This window comes from Arvicola amphibius, chromosome X (assembly GCF_903992535.2).
Source record: "Arvicola amphibius chromosome X, mArvAmp1.2, whole genome shotgun sequence".
NCBI classification, from domain to species: Eukaryota; Metazoa; Chordata; class Mammalia; order Rodentia; family Cricetidae; genus Arvicola; species Arvicola amphibius.
This window is the reverse complement of record NC_052065.1, coordinates 19,718,937-19,739,906: the sequence shown is the minus strand read 5'-3', so window position 1 is coordinate 19,739,906 and position 20,970 is coordinate 19,718,937. Positions and strand designations below refer to the sequence as shown.

Below are 20,970 nucleotides of genomic sequence, written 5' to 3'. Positions count from 1 at the left end.
TCACAGCCATCTGTAATGAGAACTGGTATCCTCTTCTGGCCTGCAAGCATACAGACAGACAAAACACTGTATACATAATAAATAAATAAATAAATAAATAGATTTTTTTAAAAAAAAATAGTGAAATAGATAAGCATCTAACAAAATTCGGGAGTGATAAAAAAGGATGGAAAGGGGGAAGAAAAGAAGAGAGAGAGAGAGAGAGAGAGAGAGAGAGAGAGAGAGAGAGAGAGAGAATGAAACAGGACATTCCATTAGAGACCTATTTCTATCACTGTAAAAAATATACCCTTACAACAGGCAGCTTAGAAGAGAAAGGGTTTAGCTCATTCCAGGTGGAAGTCCATTACTGAGGGAAGTCATGGCAGCAGAAACTTGAGAAAACTGGTGATATCACACCCATGATCAAGAGCAGAGAGAAATGAAGGCATGTATGGTCACATGCTTGCTTGCCTGCACTCAGTTCAGTTTCTCCACTCATACAGTTCAGGACCCCTGCCTATACCCCTGTCTTTATAAAGTAGGATGGGTCTTCCTACATCAATTAAAGTAACTAAGACAATACTCCAGAACAATGGAACAGGAAGGGTTAAATTGGAGTGGGGGAGAGGAGACAGTTAGGGGACAGAATATGGGGAGGAATAAATAACACGAAAGACCTTTCAAAACAGTCATATGAAAACTAGAATCTTCCTATTAAAAAAAGAGAAGAGCACAGCAATTGGTACCCAGTGCCAAATAGCCCTGAAAATATGCATAAGAGAGCCGGGCGGTGGTGGCGCACGCCTTTAATCCCAGCCCTCGGGAGGCAGAGGCAGGCGGAGCTCTGTGAGTTCGAGGCCAGCCTGGTCTACGAGAGCTAGTTCCAGGCCAGGCTCTAAAAAAAGCTGCAGAGAAACCCTGTCTCGAAAAACCAAAAAAAGAAAAAAGAAAAAAAAATATGCATAAGAGTAACATTATACTGATGGAGCAGATTATATATGAATATAATATACATATATGCATACACTAACAATTACTGAAAAATAGGCCATGAATTAGAGGGAGAGTAGGATGAGGTATATGGGAAGGTTTAGAAGGAGAAAAGGAAAGAGATAAATTACATAATTGTAATCTTTTAAAAATTAACGTATTAACTATTAATTTAAGAAGAGAATTGGGGTCAATAGCCTTGGAGCTATTGGCAAGAAGAGGGAAAGTCGGTTTTCTCTAAGATTGTAGTCCTGGTAAGTGTCCCACACTTCAGTGGAAAGCCACACATCCAAGAATATTTGGGCAGCACAAATTGATTTTGACAGGGCAAAATATACAAAGGTGAGTGGGTGGGGATGGTGGGATAGATCCTGGAAGAGTTGGGGGAGAATGAATATGACCAAAACACATTGAATGAAACTCTCAAAGAACTAATAAACACTTTTTTAAAACACAGTTGCCTACAAACATGCCCTCAAGCCAAACGAATGTAGACAACCCATCACAGAGACTCTTTTCCCAAGAGTCATTTTGACAATTAAAGCTAATAATTACAAAACCCCACTAATATGGAAGAAACAAGGCAATACTAACAGCAGCATTATCCTCAGACATTTGACAATACAGAGTCATTCAGCAAGTCCATTAATATCTTAGTCTGGCAGGAGAGCTGCAATGTTGTGTGTGTAAGAAGAAAAACACAGCACTCTTCTGATTGTCCACCTAATCTCTTTTGTCAGATGAGTGGGAATGATTACTATGTGCTGCTCCTAGTAGGCCCTCACAGCCTCAAGTCCTGTTGCAAGAATTCCTACAGAACACACAGTCTAGGTTTACCTTACCCCACATTGTCAGGAGAAACCAAGGACTCCAATGGCCAAGCTTCAAGTGCGACCTAGCAGCAGTGTAAGATCCATCCCCTCTTTCACTAATCCTTTCTAAAAAGGATCAAAGGAAACTGGGCTCCTGTTAGGATAGTTGCTCATATCCTTATTCTGCTTTCTGTAATCCACCTTTCAGATGTAACTAGGGCTTGAGTTTGTTTTACAAGAGTCTTGTCAGGAGTTCCGTTCAAGTTGCAGACCTTCTCATAAAACTTGCTCTCCAAATGGAAGTGTATCTGGCTGCACTCTGTAACAGCTCTGTTGCAAAGCCATTTGAACCAATGAAGCAAGCAGTCTTAAGTCATTGAAATAGTAGCAGCCCTTTCAAGGCAAATTGAAATTATAAGTGAGCCAGGCTCAATGGTGTGATTGCAGTGTTCAAAAGGCTGGGGCAGGAATATTTCCAGTTTGAGGCCAGCCTGGGCTACATAGCAAGACTTTCTCCTAAAATAAACACACAACAACCATGAAAATCAAAATCCAAATAGGCAACTGAAAAAGCCCTTTAATGTCCTAATTGAACCCAAATTCTTAACTCATGACAAATATAAATTTACAAGCACCTTCATAACATAGGTACTACATATCTTACCACAGGGACAATCCCAGGGTTATTAGTATAGTCTACCACTCTGTCTCCTACCAAATGCTGCTGTTTTGGGCAGGATGAAGTGAGACCATTTTAGATTTTATAATTCTTACATGCCATTATTCCTTCCATGTTCAGAACTAATCTGCCTGCTGACTGAGTCTAATCAAAACACCTTGGGGGATCTCAATATAAAAATTTAGTTCATGCTAGGTTGTGTGCACATCATTGATTTGGTTATTCTATTTTAACATGTCTCATTCATCTATGGCTAGGCCATGAATTACACTGCTTTGACAATATGAAATATAGGGCATGATGTTAACAGTGTCACACACGTTTAACCCAGAAGAGAGGAGGCTCTCTCTGACTTCAAGATTACTCTGGTTTGCATAGTAAGTTCCATGGCAGCCATGACTACAGAATGAGATCATGTCCCACCTTACACACACACACACACACACACACACACACACACACTCATACACACAGAAGCGAAAATGAGGAGAGAAATGAGAAAGAAAAGGGATATAGGCAGTACCTCTAGGATCCATAGTTCTCTGCACTGAGCTGAGGCCTGAGTGTTGAGGCTCCTAAATCTTCAGGATGGCAACAACAGGCCATTTCTCCCTAGAGGCTGGCTATGTGAAACAGGCAAGGCAGAGGAGCACAGGAATCTTTACTTGTTCTAGTGACAATAGCTCTTTGGTGATTTATGTCACAAATTCACAGCTTCCTGGAGAAAAGTAGTAAACTTAATATGTTTAGTTAATAGTTAAACCTAACAGTGAAGTAGTTAAACCTAACACTGTTCACAGAAAGACACTGGTCCTGGCACTCAGGAATCCCCATACCAGATGCATGGTGAGGACAAGAAACTGAAGGACAGCTATAGAACTTGCCTCCAACTGATGGGCATCCCAGAATTCATTGCCTTTTTGTCCAAATGAACTTGAGATATCACATGTCCCTAAGTAATGACCTCAGGAGAATGGTAAAGGTGACTTTCTTTAGGTTTTTTTTCACTTTTTGAGACAGGGTTTCTCTGTGAATCCTTGGCTGTCTGTCCTAAAACCCACTCTGTAGACCAGGCTAGCCTCCAACTCACAGAGATCCACCTGCCTCTGTCTCCCAAAGGCATGCACCAGCATGCCTGGTTTCTTTAGCCTTTTTAAGATATTCTTGTAAGCCAGAGACATTTATTCATTCAGAGACTAACAAGGGTGAGGCATATATTCAGAAATTTTGGTCTTAACCACAATATCAGGCCATTTTTTAATTTCTCATTTTCTTTTATCACTTCCTCAAACTGCCATTTCTCATTCCAAATTCTTGGATCTACTTAACCAAATGAGATTGCTTTTCCACCGCCCTCCTTCCCTCCCCCCCCCTCGCCCGCCCCCCCTCCCTCGCCCGCCCGCCCTCACTCTCCCCCCCCCCCCCGTGTGTGTGTGTGTGTGTGTGTGTGTCTGTCTCTCTTGATTGTGTATGTGTGTATTTTAGCAGAGGAATAGTGTTTTCTTGTTATCTGTATATCTAATTTCTACAGGCTTATAACTTGACCGATCTCACTATTTCTCAAAACCTTTGCCATTGAAAGCAATGTAAATCACTCCTCAAACACACCATAAATGATTTCAAATAGAAATGTTCACATGATGTAGCATTTAACTCTTTTACTTTTCATATACAATTACAATTCCATTAGACTTTGGAGTAATAAGGAGGGCCAAACCTAGTTCTGCATGGCCTGGCTAAGGACAAGTCTGCATAAGAAAGGACTTTATTCCACAAAATGGGTGAGCTTCAGAAACCCACAGAGGTAATATTAGGGTATCCGAAGAATGCAGAGAAAAGGGTGGGCAACCCAGCAAGGCAAACAGAATGCAGGTCCAGCTGGGCTACTCACCAAATGGGAGAAAGGAAACAGATGCTCTGAAAGGCAAGCAGGTGAGCCTGGTGCAAATCCATTGGCAGGACTATGCTTGAAGCAAGTCCACAGAGCTCAGGAGCCTCACGTTATGTTGAGAGTTTGGTGACACAGTGTTTCCTCCAGCAGATGAGTTAGCAAAGAATAGAGATCTCATTTTGCCAGTCTATATGACAGTGCTGAGATACCACCTTGAGAAAGAATCCATCATTTAAGAATGAGCTCCCCGTCCCAGTCGGGGGGGTCAGTACTGAGAACAGGGAACAACCACAAGTCAGTGAACCCCAGGGCATGACATAGCCCTGAGTGGTAGCTGTGGGAAGTGGGGGACAGTGGGCCCAACATTACCATGCAAAAGTGCAGGTGGCTCAGCTTAAGCAGTGAAGTATGTAGCCTTGCCCCCAGGGGCCTGGAGCAGATCTCATAAACTGAAAAAACACAGTGACCATTTTGTAGCCCTGAGTCTGAGGTCAGCAAGTGCATCATCTTCTTGAGCCATCTGTCTACTCTTCACTGATACAGAGCCTGACAACTCTGAGGATATGCCGCAACGGGGTATTTGTACTTAGGAGATATTGAATTATGAAGCCAGCTCCTCGGCCCATAAGAAAATAGCATCTCAGTTGTTGTGGTTGCTTTTCACATTTCCAACACACTTAGGAGACAATGCCCCAGACAGAACATTAGCCACACGAGAAGACATGATCTAGGAAGCTTTGAGAGGGTCAGAGAGCCTGCCTAGCCCACACACTGTAGAGCTAAGGATGGGCAGCACTGACTTCTGGTATGTAAAGAAGGGAAACTATATGAGATGAGGATAGCTGTAATGTATACATCACAGGCTCAACTGCAGCATAATCCATAGCAAAGCTCACACATTCAACTGACTCTCCTCCATTGGTCATATAATTAACAGTAGACAAGTTTTGAGGTTTGTGAAAGAAGTTTGTTCAATACATTTGTTAGCTTTTTTTCTTCCTACTTTACCCATGTATTTCTCCATTTGTTTTGTTTGTTTCTTTATTTTTAACAGCCCCTGGTGCATTTTCTTAATTAGTCCTTGATGTGGGAGAACCCAGACCATTATGGGCAGTACCACCCCTGGGGAGGTGCTCCTAGGTTGTAGAAGAAAGCAGGCTGAGCAAACCATGGAGAGACAGCCAGTTAGCAGTGTTCCTCTGTGGCTTCCGCTCAGTTCCTAGCTCCAGGCTCCTGCCTTGAGTTCCTGCTTCCACTTCCCTTCATGATGGACTACGAGCTGTAAGATGGAATAACTCTGTCCTCCTCCCCAAGTTGTTTCTGATGGGTGTTTCATCACAGCAATAGAAAATGAAACAAGATACTGTGATAATGAAGTGGTACTAAATGTTTTCTTAAGGAAAAAAAAAAAGCCTGAGGCCAGCGCAAGTACCACTTTTTTCAAACCTTTAGGGAGTTAATTACCAACATTCCTCAGACTGCTTCACAAAGTAGAAGCAGAAGGCACACACAAAACGCACTCTGTAAAGTCAGTATTACTCTGCATTCAAAACCAGAGAAAGAGAAGAAAATGAAAGCTATATACCAATTCCAAATAGCAGTGAACATAAGGATCAAAATTCTCAATAAATTCCTAGCAAATTGAATTCATGACTTCATTAACGTGGTTATGGTAGGATAACCATGACCAAGTTGGTTTCATCGCGGAGCTGTATGGTAGGCTCAATGTATGCAAACAATAAATTTAACACGGTACATAAATGGACTTAAGGAGAGAAATTACATGATCATGTCAATAGACCAAGACTGACAAAGTTCAGCATTGTTCTATAATAAAAGCCTTCAAGAGACATGAAATAGAAGAAACACATCTCAACATAATAAAGACTGTCTATGACAAACTTATAGCAAATACTGTGCTAAATAGGGAGAAACTGAAAGTATTTCCTCTAAAGGCAGGAATGAGCCGAGGGTGCCCACTCTCTTTACTGTATTGAATATGGTCATGATGGTTTAGCTACAACAAAAAATATTAAGAAAAGAAATAAAAGATACAGAAATAGGAAATGGAGATGTCAAACTATGCATATCCAAAGATATGATCCTGTACTTAAAAGACCCTAAAGACTCAGTCACAAAACTTGGACCAGACAATCACTTTCAGCAAATTAGCACTATACAAAACCAAAACATGCTTATCAGTAGCTTTCCTATATATCCATAACTAACTTGCCATGAAAGACATTAGGGGGAAATATATCAGATATGGGATTAATAGCTAGAATTACAATCCAAATACCCCTGGTAGGGGCTTAGTACATAGAACATTTTTAGAAACTAGAGAATTAAACACATACACACACACACACACACACACACACAATCAAATTATCAACTGTTGAATGGATCAATGAACTGAATTGACAGTTCTCAAAAGAAGTAAAATAGCAAAAAGTATTTGAAAAGGTTTTTAAAAGTTAGCCAATTAGAATTCCCTATTTAAAAGCAGGGTATAGTTTAAGTCGAATGTTATAATTAATGTATTATGTGTATTTTTATGTGCTGAGATTCTTCATTAATTACACATGAAACACAGTTAAATAGAACTTGGAGGTACATTCTTTTGTGTTGGAGATAGAACTGCCTAAACAGTGTTATTCAGCATCCATAATTAATAATTTAAAGTTCTCAACGTATATTATTTCAGGGATGACTACTTAAGGGGCTCATCCCTAGGGAAGACTAATTCTCCCTCTCTCAGCAGCCATTGGCTGTTTGTAGCTCTTTGTCTATGGGTGGAAGCCTATGACATTTCCCCCTTACACTTCAGTATATATATCTACTGGTATTGTCCTTGTTCAGGTCTTGGTTAGGCATCTGTATTGCTGAGGTGTCATGGGTAGAAAGGGAAGGGGAAATTATGTAAATATATTTTAATTTTAGAAATTAAAAAAGTATCAGTCGAAAAAATTTAGCCAATTAGAACTGCTTTGGGACTTCATTTCATCCCAGTCAGAAGGTCTCAAGAAAACAAAAAACAATAAATTCTAGTGTGGGTGTGGAAAAAAGAAGAAGCCATACTCAATGCCAGTGCAAGTGGAAAGGGTTTTTCAATAGCTAGAAATTAGAGGCTGGAGAGATGGCTCACCAGTTAAGAGCAATCACCAATCACTGGTTTCTCCTCCAGAGGACCAGGATTCAATCCCAAGCACCCACATGGCAGCTCACAACTGTCTGTAACTCCAGTTCTGGGAGATCTGATCTCCTCTTCTGGGCTCTGATATATTTGCAGGCAAAACACTCATACACATAAAATAAAAAGTATTTTTTAGAAATCTGGAAATAGAACTATCATATTACCCTGCTACACTACTCCTGGGCATATATCCAAAGATATTTTCACATCTATTTTTTGAAACTCTATTTACAATAGCTAAGAACGCCAATTATCCTAGGTGTCTATCCACTGTTCTGTGGTTAAAGAAAATGTAGTATATGCACCTCTAGAAAATGTTTCATCTATAAGGAAAAATTAAATAAATCCTGGCATTTTCAAGAATAAGGGAAAAATTAGAAATCATATTGAATGAAATATGCCAGCCTCAAAAAGTCATACACTGCATATTTATCTCATATTACACCACCAAGATTGCAAATTGTGCATGGGGGCATGGAGGTAAAAATGGACCCTAAAAGGCTAAGGGAAATGAAATGCATATGCCATGAAAGGAGAAGGGACTACTTGGGGAAAGAAAATGACCACTAACCATGGAGAATGAGAGGAATGGGAGAGGACAGTAAGGAAACAGTGAACAAGAGCAAAATACAGGGCCTGGAAGGACGCCTCAGTGGTTAAGAGCACTGGCTGTTCTTCCAGAGATCTTGAGTTCAATTCCCAGCAACCACATGGTAGCTCACAACCATCTGGAATGAGATCTGATGCCCTTTGGCCTGCAGACATATATGCAGAGGAGCACTGTATACATAATAAATAAATAAATCTTTTTTAAAAAAGAACACAAAGTATAATAACATGTGTATAAAAATTCCAGTCAAGCGGTGGTGGCTCACACCTTTAACCCCAGCACTCGGGAGGCAGAGGAGTTCAAACTTTGAACTCTGGGAGTTCAAAGCCAACCAGCTCTACAGAGTGAGTTTCAGGACAGGCTCCAAAGCTACACAGAGAAACCCTGTCTCAATACTCCCCCCTCCCCCACCAAAAGAAAAAAAAGAAAAGAATTCCAAATAATACCAGTACCAAGTTTATAACTTAAAAGTTAAGAAAGTTGGGTGGTGGTGGTACACTCCTTTAATCTCAGCACTCAGAAGGCAGAGGCAGGCAGATCTCTGTGAGTTCGAGGCCAGCCTGATCTACAAGAGCTAGTTCCAGGACAGACTCCAAAGCTACAGAGAAAGCCTGTCCCCCAAAAAAGTTAAGGAAAAGTGTCAAGCCTTGGTGCTGTGTGACTTTAATTCCAGCACATCTGGAGACAGAGGCAAATGGATCTCTGAGTTGGAGGCCAGCTATACAGAGTGAGATCCAGAACCGCCAGGGCTACACAGAGAAACCCGGTCTTGAAAAACAAAAACAAAGCAAAACAAAACAAAAATTAAGCAAAGTATACTAATTTATAAAAAAAATAAAACTGGTCTTTTCTAAGAGAAACAGAGGAGCAGTGACTCTGGGCGAGTGGAGTGGTGTGAGCAACCGGGAGCGGTAGATGGAGAGGAGGTCAAGATGGGTTGTATGAGAGAAGAAGGAACAAAACGAAAAGAATGTAAAGTAATAAAAATGACGTTAAGTTGAATGTTCTCCGTATATATCATAGATTATTCAATTACTCAAAAATATTATTCCACATTTTGTATGCAACTTTCTATGTTCATGTTTACTTGCGACTGGGTAGATATACAGGCCTTTTACCTATATTTGGCTGTCATATTACTAGCTGATTCTGAAACTAATTATGCATGAGCTATATTTTTGTATTTTTAAAAATAGAAATTGAGGGGGCTGGAGAGATGGTTCAGTGGTTAAGAGAATTGACTGCTCTTCCAGAGGTCCTGAGTTCAATTTCCAGCAACCATATGTGGCTCACAGCCACCGGTAATAAGATCTGGTGCCAACTTCTGTCTGCAGGGATACATGCAGGCAGACTATTGTATACATAATAAATAAATAAATCTTTAAAAAAATAGAAATTGATTGAAAAGAATTTATTGTAGTCCCTAATTTATAGCATGTACTCAAATATGAATTTTCATTATTTGTATATCTCAATTATCAATAACTAAAAGTTATTGATATTTGATATTATGCAATTTTTATGAAACAAAGAGCAATAGCACACAAGTGCAAAGTAAGAGATTTCAGAAAATGTATTTAATATGTATTTTTGTAGGTTTTCTAACATTTTATGGCGGTTTTTAGCCAGCAAAGTATATTTATATATTTATGTATATGTGTGTGTATATATATATATATATATATGTAACAATAATACTCAAAGAAAAAGAGTCAATCCATTTGAGAGGGAGTGAGGAGAGGACATGGAAGAGACTAGAAGGAGGGGACATAGAAAAGTTAAAGGGAGGAAAGGGAAGGGGGAAGTGATGTAATTATATTTTAATTATATTTTAATTTTAATTTAATTTTAATTACCTTGAACTTCTGATCCTCCTGCCTCTACTCCTAGTGATGGCATTACAGGCAGGACTACCACAGCCATTGGGGGGTATTGTTGTCATTTTTTTATTGTGCATTGTGTTGCTGGGGATCAAACTCAGAGCTTCATGCATGTTAGGTTAAGTACTCTACAACTTAGCTATGTCCCCAGGCTCAATTTTAATATTTAGTAGATTTAATGTTTTATTGATGTATATTCATTGTACACAGCATAGAGTTTCATGAAGTCTTTGTGTGTGTGTGAGTGTGTGTGTGTGTGTGTGTGTGTGAGAGAGAGAGAGAGAGACAGACAGACAGAGACAGAGAGAGAGACAGAGAGAGAGACAGAGAGAGAGAGAGAGAGAGAGAGAGAGAGAGAGAGAGAGAGAGAGAGAGAGAGAGAGTGAGACTGGGTGCATTTGTGCGGTGCATCCACATGAGGGTAGGAACAAATGCCCGTGAATGTATGAGGGGAAGCCAGAGGAAGACCTTTAGATCATCCTTATTTTTTAAGACAGGGTCTCTCACTGAACCAGCAACATGCAGTTTCATCTAAGTTGGCTAGCTAGCAAGCTCCTGGGACCCACCTGTTTCTTCTCCTCAATGCTATTGCTCCAGGTGTGAGGGCCATGCCTGGATTTGTGTGATATTAGAACTCGGGGACTCATGCTTCCAGAGAGAGTATTCTTACACACTCCACATCCACTCAGCTCCAAAAGGACATTTGTATGCAAATATATAATGTACTTGTTTAAACAATAGTTTCATTAATTATTTGAAAATTTTGTACAATGTACTTTGTATTTCACCCTAACCCTCCCCCAACTCCTCCCATAACCACTCTTCACTATCCCATCCCTTCCCACTCAATTTTGAGTAGTGTTCTCCTCTCCCTCCTTCTCTTTCTTCTTCATCTTTCTCCATCGAGGTCAGTCTGTGCAGCCTAGCTAGTCTCCAGAGTGTGGTCAACCTTGCTTCATTTAAAAGAACCTACTCTCTCCTCAGGTACTGGTGGGATTTTGTTCCCACCTTCCCATCTTTGTCCTAGGATTATGTTTGGCTGGAGCTTGTGCAGTCGGTCGGTCACAGTTGCTGTGAATCTATATGTACAACTGCTCTGTTGTATCTGGAAAACAGTTTCCTTGATGTTATCGACCACCTGTGGCGATTCCTTCCACTGCTTCCACAAAGATCCCTGAGCCTTGGCCGTGTGTGTGTGTGTGTGTGTATGTGTGTGTGTGTGTATGTGTGTGTGTGTGTGTGTGTGTGTGATATGTAAGCCCCTTTAGTGCTTAGCACCACACAGTCTCTTATTCTCTGCACATTGGCTAGCTGGGAGTCTGTGTGTTAACTGCCGTCTACTGTGAGGAGAAGCTTCCCTGATGAGGGCTGAGAGAAGCTCTGCTCTATGGGAATAGCAAAAAAAAAAAAAAAAAAAAAAAACAACCCTTTTTTTCCCATTTAGCAGAATAATAGTATGGGGTTCTCCCCTATGACCTATCTAACTCAGGATTTTGGCCCCTTTAATGGTGACAGGTATGGATAACATTTCATGGAACAGGACTTAGATCGATCAGAAAGTGGTTAGTTACTCTGGTAACATTTGCGCCACCATCACACCAGAGGTCATATCTGGTTAGACCAGTCCTTGTAGCTTGCGATATTCACAGATGGCTGGTACTGTGGGTTACTTTTCTCTTCTAGCAGTAGGCATAGCACCTTCCAGTGCCATCAAAGTCAGCCAATAGGGATGAAGGTTCCAGGTGAGTACCACCGTGATTTCTCCATGTTCGGGGACTCAAATGTGCAGTATCTGTAACAGTCAGGTTGTAATCAGCAAGTTCTGGAGGGTAGTCAAGAGTACTGGAATTGTCTATTATTCTGGGGGGGGTGGACCATGTGACCCCCCATTGGCCAACAACTCAAAAAGAGGTAACCTATTCCTGGTGTTGGGGGTTTGTTTGCTAACATGAGATGTCTCTTTGGGGTTTTGTACCTCCATTGTAGGAAAATTCTAATAAGACTTTATATATCTGAATGGCTATATCTTATGATACTTCTATCATGATAGATTTCCTTATGGCTTTTTCACAAGGCATTTAATGTTAGTTATCCCTCCTCATATTCTATCATCTGCCCTCCCCTCCCATGTTCCATTGCAATGTAATGCTTCTTGTTCCATTATACACCTTTAACTTTTTATAGCACTGTGTTCTAACTCCATCTCTTGAAATACCCTCCTCCTAATGGCTCCTTACTAAATTCCTGACCTCTGTGGATATTCCAAATGAACTACCACTATCTAAACCTTCAAAACTAATATCTAGAAATGATAAGAAACATGCCATATTTATCTTTCTGTGTCTGGGTTGCCTCATTCAGAATGATTATTTTCAGCTCCATCCATTTACTTGTTAATTTCATTCTTTTAACAGCTGAATAATATTCCATTGTGTACCACATTTTCATTATCAAATCATCAATTGATGGATGTCGTGGCTGTTTCCATTTCCTGGCTATTGTGAGTAAAGCAGCAGTGAATATAGATGAATGCGTATCTCTGTAATAGGATATAGAGTCCTTTGGGTAATCCAGGAGTGGTATAACTGGATCACGTAGTAGATCTATTTTCAATTTTTAGAGAACCTCTACACTGATTTCCATAGTGGTCATGCCAGCTTGCACTCCCACAAGCAGTGTATAAGTTGTTTTCTTTTTTCCACACCCACACCAGGATATGTTGTCATTGGTTTATTTGATAATGTACTTTCTATGCTTGTGTGCATTTTGTGTACATGTGTGTTTTTATGTATATGTGTGTGTATACTTTTGCACACGTGTGTGATTCTGTATGTCCATGTACTTGTGAAGACCATAGTACAGTCTCAGGTGTCATTCTCAAGAATGCTGCCCACCACATTTGTAACAGACTCTCTCATTGGTCTGAAGCTCACAAATTAGCTAGAATGGCTGGCTGGAGAGGCCCAGAATCCTCCTGCCTCTGCCTCTCCAGCACTAGGATTACAAGCACATGCTTCCATACTTTTTTTAATGGTGAATTTGGGGGCTCAAACTCAGGTCCCTATGTTTGCAAAGCAAGTGCTTCATAGACGAACCAATCAATAAAATGGACTTCAACCATGTTCTCCCTGATCCAATGCCATTCCCCTTTCTGGCCCTTCCTATTCCCATCAGTCCTTCTCATTCATTATCAGTTTCCTTTCTAATTTAATATCACATACACATACATTATTTCATGTTTCTAGATAAAATCTCGATACAGAAACACTTTTAAAATGTGACAGTTGTCCTTCTGCGTCTCAGTAAACTCGTGTCATATGATAACTTCGCTTGCATCCACTTCCCTGCAAATGACATAATTTTACCTTAACAAAGAATGGAATTTTATTTTAAAATGTCATCAGTGTAAATGTTTTCAAATTTACCGCAAAATACATGAATCGCGATTATCGACTAATTTACTTTAGAGTTTTTGGCTTTCTAAGATTCTATATACTTTTGTAGATGACAATGTCAGAGTGAAGCTTGTTGCTTTGTACAATTAATATATGGTTTTCAAAGTTCCCAAAAGGCTATTCCAGCCTCTAGTTAATTTACCCATTTATTCCTTTTTGATTTATGTTTGTTTTACATTTAATTACCTGCAGCTCATGTTAGTGATGTTCTATAAATTTTTCTCCTTTTCAATACGTGCTTGACCTAGTGACTTGCTTCTAATGTCAAAAATAATGAAATGCCAATTCCAAGATTAGCATATGACTGTGCCTTCTGCCACGATCAGACTTCTTATCCCGCATTTGCTCATTCCGATGAAGAACTTTGCCATGTTGTGTCCTATAGAGAGGCCCACATCTTCAGAAGGAAATGCAGGTATCGTCTAGACAAAAATCAACAACTAACTGAGGCTCCAGCAGGTTGCAATGAATTGAATCTTTCTAAAAACATCACGCTTTATTATCTGGTCATGAATTTACTAGTATCTGATAAAGCTTCGATGAAGAGGAACCCATTAAGGCTTACCTGGACGCCTGATTCAAATTAAGTGAGGTAATAAATATACATTGCTTTAAGCTGCTAATATTTAGTATAAGGATATACTCCTTCACAGGAATTAGGTATTCTCATGCTACTTTAATCACATTTATTTTTTCAAATCCACAATTAAAATTTTTACATTTATGTGTACAGCATGTTTTGAAACATGCATTATATTTCACACATATATAATAAAATGACTAACTCTAAGTAATTAGTATTTATTACCTCCTATATTTAGCCCTTCTGTAGTAGGAACACCTAACATTTACTGTCTTAGTGTTTTCAAGAACATAATGTATTGTTAATTATAGACACTGTATAGCACAGTTGACCTCATGAACTTACTCACCCTATTTTAATACTGAAATTTTGTATCCCTTGACCAACCTCACAACCATTCACCACCGTAAGTAACCTCTTCATAACCACCTTCTATATGATCAACTATTTTAGGGTCTACATATGTGTGATATTATGTGACATTTATCTTTCTGTGCCTGCCTTATTTTCTTTATCCATTCATCCACCAGATATTTACATTGTTTTCACATCTTGTTTATTGTGAATATGTTGTCTACTTTCCCTGCTGTGTCCTCCCCAATCGAGTAAATTATGGATAAATTCATACAGAAGTTATGCATTACAGAAAATGGTTTTTAGTTCATTCTTACCTAATTTTCTTTGAGGCCATCCCCCTTAAAACAGACAATTAATTGATCCTAGGTTACTTGTCTTATTACTTAATCATTCATCAATATCTAAGGCTATGGAAATAGCTTTTTATGAAAGATTACCAACCACTCTGTGTCCTTGCATTTCTGACAATGCTTTGCTCCAATCCCCGGACAGACTCACACAGTTTTGGCATGGTACATTTACAAACACAAGTTTTGCTGCTTCAGCTGAACCTTCACGCCAGTTTTTCACACTCTTAGAACCATCATTTCTGAGATGATAGGACCAATATACATTGTATAAGTGTATCAACTTTTTACAGGATAAAAGCTATTTTATTGTTATGCAGACAAATAAGCATGCTTCAACAACAGTCAGTTTTCAAATTATGTTATTTTTTTACCAAAGAAAAACCAGGAAGAAGACAATCTTGTGAGCTAAAAAGTTCCACCCCAGGTAATTTTAAATAATTTCTTTTTTAAAAAAATTAAATTTGTACCTTTTATACCTACTAATTCCTGAGACACTGTCGAGGAATATTTCCTATTGTGATTGCAAAACACTTGCTTTCTGTTATTATGAAGAACTAACCTCAAACTGTGTCTCACAGAATCTAATTTGTGTTTCCTCAAATGATTTTTCCTAACATGTGACCTGTTATTTAAATGTACAGAAATCTGTATTCTAAATTTCCAAGCTGATTTATTTTTACTTTTAACTTTTAATGGCACTAATGATTACAACTGTACCATCTATGATGTTAGTATTGATTATCAATTTGACAGTATCTGGAACCAACTAAGAGACAAGCCTCTGGGCAGGCCTGGGAGGGAGTACTGTGGTTAAGTTAACCGAGGTGAGAAGAACCAGCCTCATCGTGATGGTGCCATTCCCTGACCTTGTGTCCTGAACCGCTCAAGAAGGAAAGAGGCAGCTGCACACCCAAGCTCATCGCAATCTGCTTCCTGACTGCAGATGTAACGTGTAGACAAGTTCCTGCCACCCGCATTCCTGCCACAGGAGACTGTCCCTTCACACTGTTTGCCAAAATAAATGCTTTCTCCCAGAAGTTGCTTTTGTCAGGGTGTTTTATCAGAGCCACAAGAAAAGGAACTAAGAGATCCTCTTAGACTGATACTTTATTTGTGCTTATTTTCTCGATAAACCACAAGTCTTAATACCATTCCTCCCTGAATTATCTTTGCCCTGACTCTGTCAGTCCTGCTAGAAGCAGACAGTAAAACCCACATGCTGCAATATATTTTTGCAGTTTCCTCTAGCAGATAAACTAGTCTGTCAACTTTAAGTTCAGCTTCCCACAGAAATCTCTGAAATGGACAAGATGCCTCCAGATTAGTGGCCACAGTGGAACATGAGTGGCCTGTAGAACAATTTCTGTCAGATTGCTCATCTTTTTCTGAAATCTCATCAGCCTAACTGTTATTGGTCAGCATTCTGATCCATTGAGCCATCACAGAATCACCCCTGAAGTCACTTGCAGCATTCTAGGCTTTCTTGAGTTTGCTTGGCCAACGTTTTCCAAACTCTTGCTGCAAACCAATACCAATGTTCTTCCACAACGTTTCAGGTCCAGCAATAGTTATCCTCTTTCTCTTTTTTTTTCCACAACAAAATATACTTGCTATTTCCAAATATTTTTATCAAATTTGTTCTTTAGTAATTGTCCAAATGTACATAATGCATATTGACCACCCTTGCAACCTACCCTCTCCCATCTTCGTATGATTCCATCATGTACATTTTTAATTCACTCATCCCATTAAAGTCTGCCATCATCTTGTGAGCCAATGAATGATGATCTGTCTTTTTTCTTTGTGTAAATTTTTGTTTATTTTTGAGATTGTACTGTAATTAAAATACTTTCCCCTTCCCTTTTCTCCCTCCAAACCTCCCTATATGTCCCTCCTTGATGTCTTTCAAATTCACAAAGTTTTGGTACATTACATTTATTTTTTTATGGTACATTTCATTTATAAACACAACTCTTACTGCTTCAGCTGAACCTTCTCACTAATTTTTCATGCGCTTAGGATCATCATGTTTTAGTTTAATCAGTCTCTTTAGAAACTTTTAACCACCTCCTCCTCAAACATTCTTCATTTCCTACTTGAAAGAGAGGCAAGCTCTTCCCAGTGTGTATAAGATGCACAGGTAAAGATGGAGGATATTTTGGAATATGCACTGAAATGTATCAGTTCGCATCAGAGTCAAACTGTATGTCAATATAATGCGTATGACAAACTGAATATGAAAATAACTACTATAATTCTGTTTAAACTCTTTTCTTCAATGGTTTCTACAGTCTGACTATAGAGATTTATTAGATTTATTAGAAAACTTCATAAGACCACTAACTTGGCCAAATAATAATTTAGTAAACGAAATTGAGACAAGGTCTCATCTATCTCAGGTTGGCCTTAAATTTGCTATGTCGCTGAGGATGACCTTGAACTTCTGATCCCCCCTGCTTCTACCTTCTGAGTTCTGAGATAAAGCCATGCCCAGTTTATATGGTGTTAAAGATTGGGAGTCAGTGGTTTATCACCAGGCTAGACACTGGAGGGGGGGGGGGATGTAGAAAGTCTGGCTGTGGAGTGGGGTGGTGGGGGCAGCATAAAGGGTCCCTTGTGGGTACCTAGATGTTGGCTATGGCACAGGAGGAAATGATGAAACTAAGTCAGAACCCTGGGTTTGGGACCCTGCCCGTAGCCTAGCGGTCACTACTGCAAAGCATGGTGGCTAGACTAGGTTAAATGACCAACAATCAGAGAAGAAATGAGGACGTAAAGTAGAAAACATTGAGATGAATAAAGATACACCATACTAACCCCCAAAAAAGATGCTACCAAAAGAGAAGTAAGGGGAAATTTATACTTATAAATGGTTTCCTTAAAGAAAGGGAAAGCAATTGAGGCAGTACTACTATTTATGAAAACCAAAGCAAACTAAGGAAAAGAATAATGTGCTGGGAAAATAGCTACTGGGAGAAAGAAAACAGCGGCTAGAGTAGAGACAGGTGAAAAGAGAAAAATAGAAAACAATAGTACCAACTGAAAACAAACGGTAGTTGAAAGGATGGCCCAAATGATTAAACACGGTTTTCTAAGAATTAAAGAAAATTTCAGTGGTAGTACAAGCAGAGAGTAGACACTGGAAGAGCAGCTAATCCAGTCAATACCTGTGTGAGGGAGCCATGCAGACAGCAGGCGCTTTGCAGAAGAAGGTGCCAATGGCCAGTAAGTGTGCAGAAAAGTACTTACATATTTACTCAAAAGGGAGATGCACATGGAAACGACATTAAGATTGGATCTCAAAAAAAAAATTGCATCTCACCCCAGTCAGAAATCAAATGACAAAACTTTTTGGTGACTGGGTGGGGATGGCTCAGTGATTAAGAGCATTGGCTGCTCTTGCTGAGGACCTGGGTTTGCTTCCCAGCATTTATGACATGCAGATGGAGGGAACAGTTTCGCATTCCCCTCAACAAATTACAGGGCTGAGTCTAGAAGACCCTGGTTGGAGCAGCCCACCTTGGCTAAGGGGTTCCTGAAGGTCTGGCCATTAGTTCACCTCATCTGAGCTTAGGTGGAGAGATGCAGTAGACGCTGCTTAGGACAGTCACAGAGAAATAGTCGTTTTTAAACAAATGGGGCCGCAGATTATAGATGAAGTTAAGACATTTAAAAGAGCACACACATGCACACACGGTGTGTAGAGTAGATATTTTTCCCATTTTTATTGAAAACATTCTTTCATACAGTATATTTTGATTATGCCTTTCTCCTCCAGGAGCTCCTTCCAGATCCTCCATCCCCCCCCCCCCACACACACACATACTCATCGATTCCTTTCTCTCTAAAAAACAAACAGAAATAGGGAACTGGCACACAAGAAAACAAAATCATAAACCAAAATACACAAACAAGAGACCAGTGAAACCAAACAAAGTATTATGAGATCAAATGTCTACAAAATTAGTATTAAGTTCATTTTGTTTTGGCCATCTACTACCGAACATACCCTGAAATCTGAAGTGTGGTTAGTATACCCAGTGAGACTCCACTGAAGAAGGCGCAGGCGCGCGCATGCGTGGTGTGTGTGTGTGTGTGTGTGTAGAAGCTACACAAAACATTACTGAGAGATGCATGTTCACTAAAGACAAATAATGACAAACTTCAAACTTCTTCCACAGTCTGATGAAAGAATACAGAATATAATCAATTAACTGATGAAGGACTATTTTGGCACAAGGCCAATTTAAAAAATAAAAACTTGCAAGAAAAGTTTGGTTTTTTAAATGCATAATTTTTGTCAATATAGAACCCCATAAAGTGTACAAAACAACAGTTTTTAAAAATATATCACATTCAGAGAAAGAAAATAAAGTTATCATACACCATCCACAGAGAAACATAGGCCGAGGAGTAACAAGTCAAACAGTTCTTTGTTTTTCATTTTGTTTTGATTTTTGTTTTAGTTTTTTTGGTTTTTACAGACAGGGTTTCTCTGAGTCACAGTTCTGGCTGTCCTGGAACTTGCTCTGTAGACCAGGCTGGCCTCAAACTATCTGCCTGCCTCTCCCTCTCAAGTGTTGGAATTAAAAGCATGTGTACCACTCCCAGCTATTGGTTTTTTTTTTTTTTTTTGGTTTGGTTTTGATACAAGATATTTCTGTATTATATAACCCAGGATGGATGATTTCAAGCTTACAGTTCTCATGCCTCAGACTCTTTGAGTGCAGGTAATTCAAGCTCATTCTACAATGCCTGGCTTAGTCTGAGACCTTAAGACAACAATCTTCCTTGTCAGAATTTATTTTCTTGTTAGTTGTGTGTGTGTGTGTGTGTGTGTGTGTGTGTGTGTGTACATGAACACACAAGTGTAGGTGCTCTGGGAGTTCATCAGATCTGGAGGTAGAGTTTGAGGCAGTTGTATACTAACATAAGACCAAGGAACCAAACTTCAGCCCTCTGAAAGAGACTCAAATGTTCTTAACCACCCCTACAGTGTCTTAAATATATTCAAAGGGCTAAAAAGAAGCACAAAGTACTAAGGTTTTCATTAAAATAACATAAAATGAGCATATCGATGAAGAAAAATAAAATTTATAAAAAGTAACAAAATGGGCTGGAGAGATGGCTCAGTGGTAAGAGCATTGCCTGCTCTTCCAAAGGTCCTGAGTTCAATTCCCAACAACCACATGGTGGCTCACAACCATCTGTAATGAGATCTGGTGTCCTCTTCTGGCCTGCAGGCATACATTCAGACAGAATAGTGTCTACATAACAAGTAAATAAATATTTAAAAAAGTAACAAAAAATGATAAAAGCACTAGAAATTCCGGGACATATAGTAACTGTATTGAGGCATCAAGTCAGCAATTGAATAGATAGTAAGCAATTTAATTGAGCAGATAAAAGGAATAGAATGAAACCTGAAAACAAGGCATCTGAAATTGAGTCAAAGAAGAAACAAAAAAATAATAAACAGAGAAAGTGGACAAATTTGAAGGAATATATGGACTATGCTCAAGTAGACCCATGTATACACTGTGGTGGTTCCAGAGGAGAGGGGAAAGATTGTCTAAAGAAACAATGACAAAAATGCCCAAGAGTTGCATAGAAACCTGAATCTAAACACCCAAGAATCTCAATGAGATCAAATAAGAAAAGCAGAGACTCACATTGAGACATCTTATATTTAGTTTATAGGCAAAGTAAAAGAGAAAAATTCAAAGCAAAAAAAAAACATATTCATTACATTAAAGTGATCCTCAATGACACTATTAGTTTGTCAGCAAGAAACTTTAAAGACCAGAAAGCAAAGAATGATATCACACATACACACACACGCAACTGTGTAAACACACACACACACACACACACAGAGAGAGAGAGAGAGAGAGAGAGAGAGAGAGAAGACTACTGAACACTGAAAGAGATTTTAAAAAGAAATAAAATAAGAACTCTAAAAATCACTGAAAATGGCCCTTTTTATAATGAGAGAGAAACGAATATTTTCAAATAAATAAAAACAAGGGAAGTTAATTGCCACAAGGCCTACCCTAAAAAAATGGTGAAGGGAACGCTTAATAATTGAATGAAAGGCTGTTTTATTGTAATCCAAATCTACTTGAAGATTAAGAACACCTTTGGGGACTGGAGAGATGGCTCAGAGGTTAAGAGCACTGGCTGCT

At 39.2% G+C, this 20,970-nt stretch overlaps 1 long non-coding RNA gene across 3 annotated transcripts in view; it reads left to right on the top strand.

Annotated features, from left to right (window-relative positions):
- The window catches only part of LOC119805104, a 48,941-nt gene extending 33,132 nt beyond the window's left edge, over window positions 1-15,809 (top strand). For 2 of the 3 annotated variants that reach the window (XR_005283869.1, XR_005283868.1), the window contains exons 4-7: window positions 12,455-12,540; window positions 13,881-14,087; window positions 15,162-15,209; window positions 15,539-15,809. This is a non-coding gene — a long non-coding RNA (uncharacterized LOC119805104). The remainder of the gene's footprint in view (window positions 1-12,454; window positions 12,541-13,880; window positions 14,088-15,161; window positions 15,210-15,538) is intronic. The other variant, XR_005283870.1, reaches the window with a different exon arrangement.
- The last annotated feature ends 5,161 nt before the right edge of the window (window positions 15,810-20,970 follow it).